The 10,227-nt window shown below is 41.4% G+C and overlaps 1 long non-coding RNA gene across 1 annotated transcript; it reads right to left on the reverse strand.

Annotated features, from left to right (window-relative positions):
- Positions 1-1,597: 1,597 nt before the first annotated feature.
- On the reverse strand, positions 1,598-8,882 carry LOC144300188 (uncharacterized). The gene is made up of 3 exons (XR_013366776.1): positions 6,568-8,882; positions 4,343-4,455; positions 1,598-2,811 (listed from the first exon to the last, which is right to left on the reverse strand). It is a non-coding gene; the product is annotated as an uncharacterized LOC144300188 (long non-coding RNA).
- Between the last annotated feature and the right edge of the window lie 1,345 nt (positions 8,883-10,227).

Genomic DNA, 10,227 nt, shown 5'->3' on the forward strand with positions numbered 1-10,227 from the left:
AATCAGAAACTGAGATTGTGTTTTTATAACGTTTCCCATCCGATGAGCACTGGGTGTTATGCTAGATGTTGGCAAATTGAACTCCAATAAAAAATAAATAAATAAATAAATAAATAAATAAATAAATAAAGCAAAAATAAAATAATAAAATAAAATAAAATAAAATAAAATAAAATAAAATAAAATTTCCCCATCCCCGCTCCAGGTGATTCTGAGGCATGGTAATGTTTGAGAGCCATTAGAACTTCCAACAAGAGGCAGCAAAAATCAATTTGTTGGCCCACTAGGATGGAGAATCATCCCCACAGAGATATTGATGGAAGATTCAGGATTAGATTTAAAGTATTTATTTATTGTTTTAATTTATTTATTTTTTAGATTTAAAGTATTTAAAGTATAGATTTAAAGTAGATTACTACTTTAAATTCAGGAAAGAAATGTTTGAGCATCTACAGATTCTAGGCAGTACTTTACGGACAGAGGAATGAACAAGACAGTTGAGCTCTTAGCTTCATGGAGCTTACATTCTAGCTGCTTGGTAATAAGTGCTCTAAAGAAAAAAAAATGCATCGGATATGGGGTGCGGCTTTAGCAGGGTGGTTAGAAAAGGTGGTGGTATTGAGTAGGACCCGAGCAAAGCACAAGAGCCAGCAGGCCATGCTAAGACCTGACAAAGGACATTCTGGCAGAGGGGATTGAAAGTGTGATGGCCTGACATGCACATGAGTTTGATGTGATCAAGGAAGTCTGACAGGTGGTGTAGATAGAAGAGGAAGAGGAGAGCAGGTTAGCTAGAGGTGGGATGGGGCTAGATTATTCGGGGTCTTCTAGGACTCCTGGGGTTGTTTAGATTTCTTCTGAGTGTGATGCGAAATCATTGGAGGCTGCTAGATAGGAGAGAGGCATACTTTGTGTTGTGTGTTTAAGACAATTTGGCTGCTGTGTGAAGGTTTGCCTATAGGAAGACTAAAGTGAAAGCCATAGGATTAGTTGGGAGACTAGTGTGATAGTCCCACTATGAGATGATGGGTGCTAGAGAAATATGGTAGCGGTAGAGGTGCTGGGTTTGGTTGAATTTGGGATGTATTTTGTTTTTGTTTTTATTTACTTGTTCATGAGATACACAGAAGTGGGAGAGAGAGGCAGAGACACAGGCAGAGGGAGAAGCAGGCTCCACGCAGGGAGCCCAACGTGGGACTCGATCCCGGGACCCCAGGATCACGCCTTGGGCCGAAGGCAGGTGCTAAACCGCTGAGCCACCCAGGGATCCCCGAATTTGGGATGTATTCTGAAGATAAAGCTGGGATGTGGGAGAAAAAGGAATCAAGAATGATGTCTAGGCTTCTGTTTAAGGTACTGGGTAAACTGCAGTGCCATTTACTGAAAGGAGCAAAACTGTAGAAAGAATCAATGTGTAGAGAAAGCCAAGAATTCTGTTTTGGTCATGTTTTATTTGAGATGCCTGTGTTAACATCCAAGTAGGTCAGGGCATCAGATAAATGAGTCATTTACTCAACGGGTAGATGGAATTGGACTTCATAGTGTGCGTAAAGGAGTAAAAGCACTATTCATTAAATTATAGGCAAATATTTTTTTAAGATTTCATTTATTTGAGAGAGAGAGGCAGAGAGATCACAAGCACAGGGGAGAGGCAGAGGGAGAAGCAGACTCCCTGCTGAGCAGGGAGCCCCATGTGGGACCTGATCCCAGGACCCTGGGATCAGGACCTGAGCTGATGGCAGACGCTTCACCAACTGAGCCACCCAGGTGCCTAGGCAAATATTTTAAAGTAAACATTGTACAAAATAGTAATTTCAGCTTTTAAAATTGCTTTCTCCATTCTCACACTCCTTGGATCTATTTTACCCATACTTTCCATATGGGTCTTCTATAGCAGTGTCTTTTCTACCACTAGAACCACGTTTCCAGTCTTCTAGCGGTTTTCCAGAGCACATGATGTTCACGGACAGCTGAGCTGTGTAGATCTGTCTATGCTGTTGCCCCTGGACACTTCATCCCAACCACAGAAATCCATCTGCTACCTGCGAGCTCCACACCAAAATCACACATGATCTTGCCTTGTAAGGTGATGTCTAGAATTCTTTTTTCCAGTTCATGCAGCACTGGTGATCCCAGGAAAAGCTGCCTAATCTAAGTTACATTTCTTTGCCTCCATTGTTCAAAATTTAGGGTTCGAGTGAGCACCGTGGTAAAAAATGAGAGATGTCGTAAAGTCCAAACATAAGCTCTGCCTCTTTCTTGAGGGATGATTTAGGAGACAGAGTATCATGCATTTCTGCAGAAATATTAAAGGCTAAAGGATAGTCAGCAGACTATGTCTGGGCCTTGGGCCTCAGGCCTCATACCCACCCTCTGCAATGGGAGAAGAGCTGAGGTCCTTGGGGAATAATTCTCAGATGTTCATTTTGGTGTAGTCTGGCATAAATGCAGTGGTGACTGTGTAACCCAGGGGATGCAGAGAGAAAGCTGGTGTTGCTGGCTTGGGTACACTTTAGGGTGCCCTTAGGCATGTCGATTTGAGTGAAAAAATGAGATTGTCAAATGCCTTCAACATAAGTATTCACATTTCTCTGTGCCACTGAAATCATGATTTTTCTTCATTGAGAAGAGAGGATGTGACAGTCGAGGGGCTTCTCCATAGGACCGTCTAACACATCTGGATTTTCCTCTCTAGACCGTTGAGTCCCGTAGGAAGTGTGGGGATGCGCCTGCTGCCTTCTCCCACCATGCCCGCTGAGCTGCAGTCCCACACAGAGTCGTGTGCAAAAGCAAGACTATGTAGTCTTTGGACTGAGAAAGTGGAAGAGAGCAGTTATTTTCATGAAACTATCCTGGCATTGCAATGTATGTGTTTCCATCCCCCAGGTGGCCTTCCTGAACTCTCCCTGCTGGCCCTATGCCTTTGCTCCCTGCACCACACTCCCCCCGCCCCACCTTTTTTATCTCTCCCTGCCATGTCCTTCCTGCCACTTCATCATCTGGTGGATCCCCGGTTACCCTGTGACACTCGCCTTTGGCAGGACCTCATTCCACAAGCTCCCCCCCCCCATCACCCTGGGCACCTGGCTTGCTCCTCCCTGATCTGCTAGTGGATCAGGATCGTGTCCTCCCAGAGGCATGGCAGTAATGTGTTCCTGGGTGGGTGTCTTCTGGTTGAGGGGGACTCTCGAGTGAAGGGACTAGGTAGCGACCTGGGCATCTCAGAGTCTTTGCTGGACTCTCAATAACCTTTGCTGAAGGACTAGCCAGCTGTATGATGAAGGGCTGTCTTTGCTTTGGTTTGGTTTTGTATTTTTTAATTTGGTCTCATGTGTAATCCATAGAAGGAGACAGAATGTGCAGCTATAAGAAATGTGCAGCCATTTGATGTCAGAAGGGGTTCTCAGCTTCTAAACACGATATATCCCCTGCCATCTAAACTGAACCTGAAATTGCTCCCCTAAAAATTACATCCTGTTTAAGCTTTCATGAATCCACTATAAATACCCCCAAACACCCTTGGTGAGAATAAACTACCAAGTTCAGTGCTTCTTAACTAAATGTGCATTCAAACCACCTGGGGATCCTGATAAAATCCGGATTCCAATTTGGGGGAAGGAGAGGCTGAGATTATGTATCGCAAATTAGCTGCTTATCTACAGACCACACCTCAGGTGGCCACAGTCTGCACAGAGGTTCTCAAACTTTAGTGAGCATCAGAATTCCCTGGAGAGCTTCTTAAAACACAGACCGCTGGACCTCACCCCCATATTTTCTGATTCAATAGGCCTAGGGCTTAAGATTTTGCACATCTAGTAGGTTTCCAGGTGATTCCACTGGTTCATGGAGAATGGATTTTGAGCCACTCCCACAATGGCTTTGAGAGAAACTGGAGAATGTCACACAGGCCTGCAGTGACTTGGCCTTGACCTGTATCTGCAATTTCTCCCATTCCCCTTTGAGGCCAGCACCACTTTCCACCACTTTCTGTAAACCTACCAGCATAACCTCTGCTATTTCACAGAGAAAACAGAAGCCTTTGCTAAATCAAATTCTTTTTTTTTTTTTTTTTTGCTAAATCAAATTCTTATCTGGTCCCCTACCTACCAAAATGTCTGCATCTATTTCATTCTTTTTTTTTTTTAATTTTTTATTGGTGTTCAATTTACTAACATACAGAATAACCCCCAGTGCCCATCACCCATTCACTCCCACATCTATTTCATTCTTGAGGCCCTTTCTCTTGTAAGAGATGAGTAAGCGACCCTCTGCCCAAAGTCAATCTACCTACGGGGCTCTGGATCTTATACTACCACCGTTAGGATCTTTCTTCTTCACTTACCTCTCCAGTTCCTTTTTCTTCTTTCTTTTATTTTAATCATACCCAGGCTTTTCTCATCCTCAAAAATTCCCTTCATACAGTTTCCTTCATTCCTCCCTTTAGTAGTTAAATTTCTAGAAAAAAAAATGAAAACCTGAAATGGGTACTCATTACTTTTTAAAATTCTCAGACACTTTAAAAATCCACTGTGACCTGGCTTCCATCCTCAGGAGTCCCCTGGAAATGCCCTTGTTAATAGCACCAACTTGGTACCAAATTCACTTGATGTTCAGTCATCTACAGTCAAAACACATTCAATTACCTTAACAAACATCTATGTATGGTAATGAGTTCTGTGTCAGGCAGGAAAAGAGAAAACATTCTAAATTTAAACATACAAGGAACTTCATCCTTACAGGTGCTGAAGAATTGGGAAAACAAACAAACGGTATTGAGACAACCTAGAAATCAGTGGCAGGAAACTGCTACCTCCTGGCTGGAGGGATGGAAGGAAAAAGTGGGGCTATACCATGGCTCTGGTGCCAATGGCTCTGGTGCCCTGGGGCAACTGGAGCCATAGTGGAGATGAGCCCAGGAGGACGATAGTCTAGAGCAGAGAAGGGGGTGACATTTCCTGGCTTCTGCCTTACTCTCTCCCACCGTGGCATCTCTTTGGCCAAACCCAACCAGCAGCCCCTGAGAAGGGAGCCTGAGACAAAACCTGTTGAGGTCAGCAACCTGTTCTAAAGGGCAGAGCAAGAAAAGCATCCAATGGCAAGTTGGCCAAGGACCAACACAGCTTCTATATCAGTATAGGCTTTCTAGATCTATCTCTTAAACATCAAAAAACTATCGTACATCTTGATCTGGATGCCCATAGGCACCTCAAACTCAACATTTCCCCAAATAGAACTGTTATCTTCCCTACCCAGCCTGGTTCTCTCCTGCTTCTCCTACCTCTGTGACTATCGCTAAGATCAACCTATTTCCGTGAGTCTGAACCAGAAGATTGTCCTTGGCTCCTTTTCTTGTGCTGCCCAATCCTACTGGTCACCAGGTTTTGCTGATTTCTGCTTTGTATGCAGTTGTCATAACTACCCTCTCCTCACTTTATGTTGCAGCTTTGTTCAGACTCTCTTTGTTTCACCCCTGGACAAAGGCAGAGCTCCCTGACTCTGCAGTCACTGCCATATCTTCTAGATAGTCTAGAACTAGAAGTCTGCCCTCCATGCTGCTGCCAAAAAACCCCTTCCTAACATGCACATTGACTACATCCCTCCACTGCTCAAAATTCTTCAGTTTCCTCAGTAAGAGTCCAAGTCCTCACAGAACAAATAAGTTCTGAATGCCTTCAGGTCTAAGCACAAAATAACGCTCAATTCTGAACACTGGACTGTCATTTTCCCAGGAAAAAGAAGAATCTAGATTAAAGGAAGAGGAGGAGACCGTAAGACATGAAGTTTTGCTGCTAGTGACCATGCGCACCCTTCCCAGTATCATAGGACAAAACTGCAAATGGGGTTCACTTCACGGCATTGCAAGCTGTCACTCAGAACCCCAAGCTTGGAAGAGCCCACTTTGGTTAAATGCTCCACTGTCTCTGTCCTTGATAATTTTGAGCAAGGATCCCCACATATCCATATTGTCACATTGGGCCCCACAAATTATGGAGCAAATCCTGACCAGGAATATCTTATGAGTCTAAATAACATGAATTGAAAGATGGGAGCCCATACGCCTAAGCATACCTAAGCCACATCAGACTTTATAGTCTAGAAAATATAAATATCCCAGGTAGGGAATGACATGATCCATAAAGTATGTGAAAGGGGTAGACAGGTCACTGAGGACAACACGTGGAGTGAGAATGGGAGAAAGGTATTTAAAGCTAATAGGAAAATATCACTAACAGTACAATCATGTGGAAGTCGTACCAAAAAAAACATTCATAAAACAACATGAGTGAAATGACTATGGCCAGGGGGCTGAAACTCTGGATTGAAAACATATTGGGGATGATTTAGAAAAAAAAAAAAAGTAAAGGTCATTATTTTTATATCCAAGATCATAAGTAGTTATTTTTTTTCTCTTCACTGAGAATTGGAGAGGGGGCAGGGAGGATCCCCTAAATTTCTGAAGGACATGCTATTTTAAATCATGGAAACACCTTTTATGTGTGGATTATTACAAATAAATAGTAAGTCACCAAAAAGCCAAGACTCTTCTTATATTTTCTTGTGGCTCACCTTTCTTGTCTCTTCCTCTTTCTTCTCCTTCCTTTTCTGTTCATCATCTTCTTCTTTTTTTTCTTCCCTCCTCTCAACCTCAGGAAAGGAGCAAGAAACAACAATATTTGTACCAGGTTTTGTTTGAAATTTCAGTTTAGGCCAACGGTCTTGGAAGTCAGCTTTGCGTGTCATGTGGCAAGAGGAAGCAAAACATCAAGCGCCCATAGTGGCTATGACTAGGTAAACAGATGGAGCTACCAGGGACATGGGGATAGTGGGGTTTATAAATAGGAGGTGGTGGGACAGGCAGCTTCACCACTGCTTTTACAGAGATGCAAAAAAAATTGCAAGTGACCTCTGTATCCATAGTGAAAGGCATGCAAGACACCAGGGGCTGCTATCCCGCATCCCCCTGCCCTCCTCCATCCGTGCGTGTGGGCCAGATGGACAGTCCTCACACCTACCACGGTTTAGGGAAAATTCTATTCCCTAGTACGATATAGTGAGCACTGAGGAATTTTTAGATGCTTTACAAAATTCCGTCTCTCTTCCCCCCCCCCCCATGCTAACAGACATAACAATAACAACAACGAAAAGAAACTTAAAATTAGCATTTAAGAAATCCCAGGGGCATTTATATCAGCATGTGCTATGTGCTGATGTCTCATTATATTTTATAGCTTTCAAGACTCTTATTATAGGTTGCTGGGGTTAATTCAGGTCCTCCTTCCCCTGGAATAATTTGAGAATAAAATAACAAACATAGGAACTAAAATGGTGTAGATAAAAATAGTACTGGAGGCAGAGGGACGGATTAGGAGCTTTTGACATCTCACCATTCTTAAACCTGAAAATAGCCTAATTGGAAGCCCGAGGAAGGTAATAAATGACAATTGTTAAATAAAAGCTAATGATTCAAAAATATTAGGTTTTTGAAGTTAGGTGGGTAGATGGAAAAAATGTGGTAGTATTGATTTTGCATTTGCAGCAAAGTATGATGAGTGTGATTTCTGTGTCTTTAATGAGCTCAGTTAGGTTCACCCAAAAATGAATCTGAAAAGCAGGAAATAACTCTGAAAAGGTCTGAGCCGACACTGTCTAGTAACATAGCCACTAGCAATATATAGTTATTAAACATAATTAAAATTAAATACAATTAAAACTACTTCCTCATTTGTACTGGCCACATTTCAAGGGCTCCATCACTACATGTGGCTAGTGGCTACCATATTGTACAGTGCAGGCACAGGCCACTCCTGTTATTGGAGAATGTGCTAGCAGATGAAAGATTTATGTGCTTACACTTGTGTTAATGTTAAAAATGTTAAAGGGGTGGGGTTTAATATTTTGGAAAGCATGTATTAGAAATATTATGGTGGCAATGATGCTAATTTAAACAGAAGTATTTCAATTAAGATGAAAAAGTTAAGCAAAGAGTTTTTAACAGGAGTATAGACAGGAAGGCATGTAATCAATAACTGAGTAAATGATGATCAAATCTGAAAATTTAAGAATTCATCCCAGCAATAGCACATCCTTCTAATATAAGGAAGTGATTACGTTGGATAAACATATAAACAGAATTAAAATGAAGCTTTGCTGCAAAAACCTTTTTTTTAAAAGGAAATAAAATTTGAAGGAAAATGATAAGGGATGAGGGCTAGCCGAAGCTATTAGTACAAAATGGGGGAGGGGGAGCAGTGATGAGAGTTTGTAAATAAAACCAGCAAAGAAAGGGAAAGAGGAGCCCATGAATAAATCTAAAGCTCTGGGGAAGATAACACAAAGAAATTTAGAGAAACATTTGCAAAAAAGTAGGACAAATATTTGCAAAATACTAGAGAAGTATTTGCAAAAAAAAAAAAAAAAAATATGGCAATAGGATTTGTAATATGGAGAGCCCATACAAGAGGAATATCCAGACTCTTGCAGGCATATGGGCAAAGGATAAGAAAAGAATTCGCAGAAAGGGAAATAAAACTTGAACACATGGGAAAATACTTTCCTTCGTTAAAGATCAAAGAAATAAATTAAAACAAAATGAGGTTTGATGGAACGTTTATCAAAGCAGCAAAGAGAGGGAAAGACGGAGGGACTGCGATATGATCAAAGCAAGGGCCAGCGTGAGAGACCAGCCTCTTTCCCGTGGTTGTCAGAAGGGAACTTGCAGCAACTCCTTCAGCATCTAGTAAAATGTAGCAAGAAACTGTGCACAATCTTTGACCACGAATTCCACCTCTGGCTCTGATATTAAAGCATCCCAAAGCTGTATGATACTTTCTGTACAAACGTTGATGGCACCCTAACTAAAATACCAAGCTGCGGCAAAATCATAGCACAGTGGCTGGACAGAAAATTCTGGGATTAAAAATGCTATGAAGAGTTTTTACTCTTTATTTTATATTTATTTATTTATTTATTTATTTATTTATTTATTTATTTTACTCTTTATTTTAAAATGCACTATGTGAGGGGCATCTGGGTGGCTCAGTGGGTTAAGCGTCTGCCTTTGGCTCAGGTCATGATCCCATAGTTCTGGGATCCAGACTCACATTAGTCTCTCTGCTCAGTGGGGAGCCTGCTTCTCCCTCTCCTCCGTGCTCCTTTTCTCTCTGGCTATCTCTGTCACTATTTCCGTTTCTCTCTTTCAAATAAATAAATAAAACCTTTAAAAAGAAAAAGCACTGTGTGATATTCAAATGCATTTTTTAAGTCCTTTGAATACAAAAAAAAAAAAGTCCTTTGAATACATTTAAGTCAAAAATAGAGAAAGTGGAAGACCCCCTTCGCCTCCTCCTTCCATCCAGTCCACCTCCTAGAGGTTGGAAGGTATACTTTGGACACTTTCATATCCATCTATCCATTTTTCCATCAGAAATCACACCAGGTAGGAGTAGATAGCATACTTCATGGGGGTTTGCTTTACACACAAATAAGATCGTCTTTAAACATATTTTATAACTTACCCTTTCACTTTAATATTGGAGCCCCTGCCCTTATAGTACACAATGACTTCCCTCACTCTTTTTAGATGCTGCATAGGGGTACACACATTAGCAAAGGCTGCTTTTTAAACAATTCTCCTGTGGCTGGATATTTATGTGGTCTTCAATATTTGGCTAATAAAATCAGTGCTGCAACAAGTCTCTGTGCTCCTTTACACTCAAGTACCACTTCAGGATACATAGTGGGAAGTGGAATTGCTGGCTTCAAATGACAAGTGCATTTTAGAATCATGATTGATATTGCAGCAGTATACCTGAGTCCCTATTTCTTCAGACTCTCAGTAACACTGCATGTTATCAAAGATTTAAAATTTCTACCTGATAGGTGAAGAGTATGAAGAGTATATGTAATTGTTTTAATAATATTGAGTTATATTTTGGTCTATATTAATTCCTGGTTTTAGATTTAAAATGTTTTCTAATCATCTTTCACTTATTTTAAAACTTTACAAAAGCGCCTTTGTCATAAAGTTTAATTTTTTGTGTGTGTGATCAAATTGATCAGCTTTTTGCTATGGCTCCAAGCTGATATCTTTTTTAAAATGGCTATTGTCAGGCACCTAGGTGGCTCAGTTGGTTAAGTGTCTGCCTTCTACGCAGGTCGTGATCCCAGAGTCCTGGGATCAAGATCAAGTCCCATGTTGGGTTCCCTGCTCCGTGGGGAGCCTGCCTC

The sequence above is a fragment of the Canis aureus genome, chromosome 28 (assembly GCF_053574225.1).
Source record: "Canis aureus isolate CA01 chromosome 28, VMU_Caureus_v.1.0, whole genome shotgun sequence".
NCBI classification, from domain to species: Eukaryota; Metazoa; Chordata; class Mammalia; order Carnivora; family Canidae; genus Canis; species Canis aureus.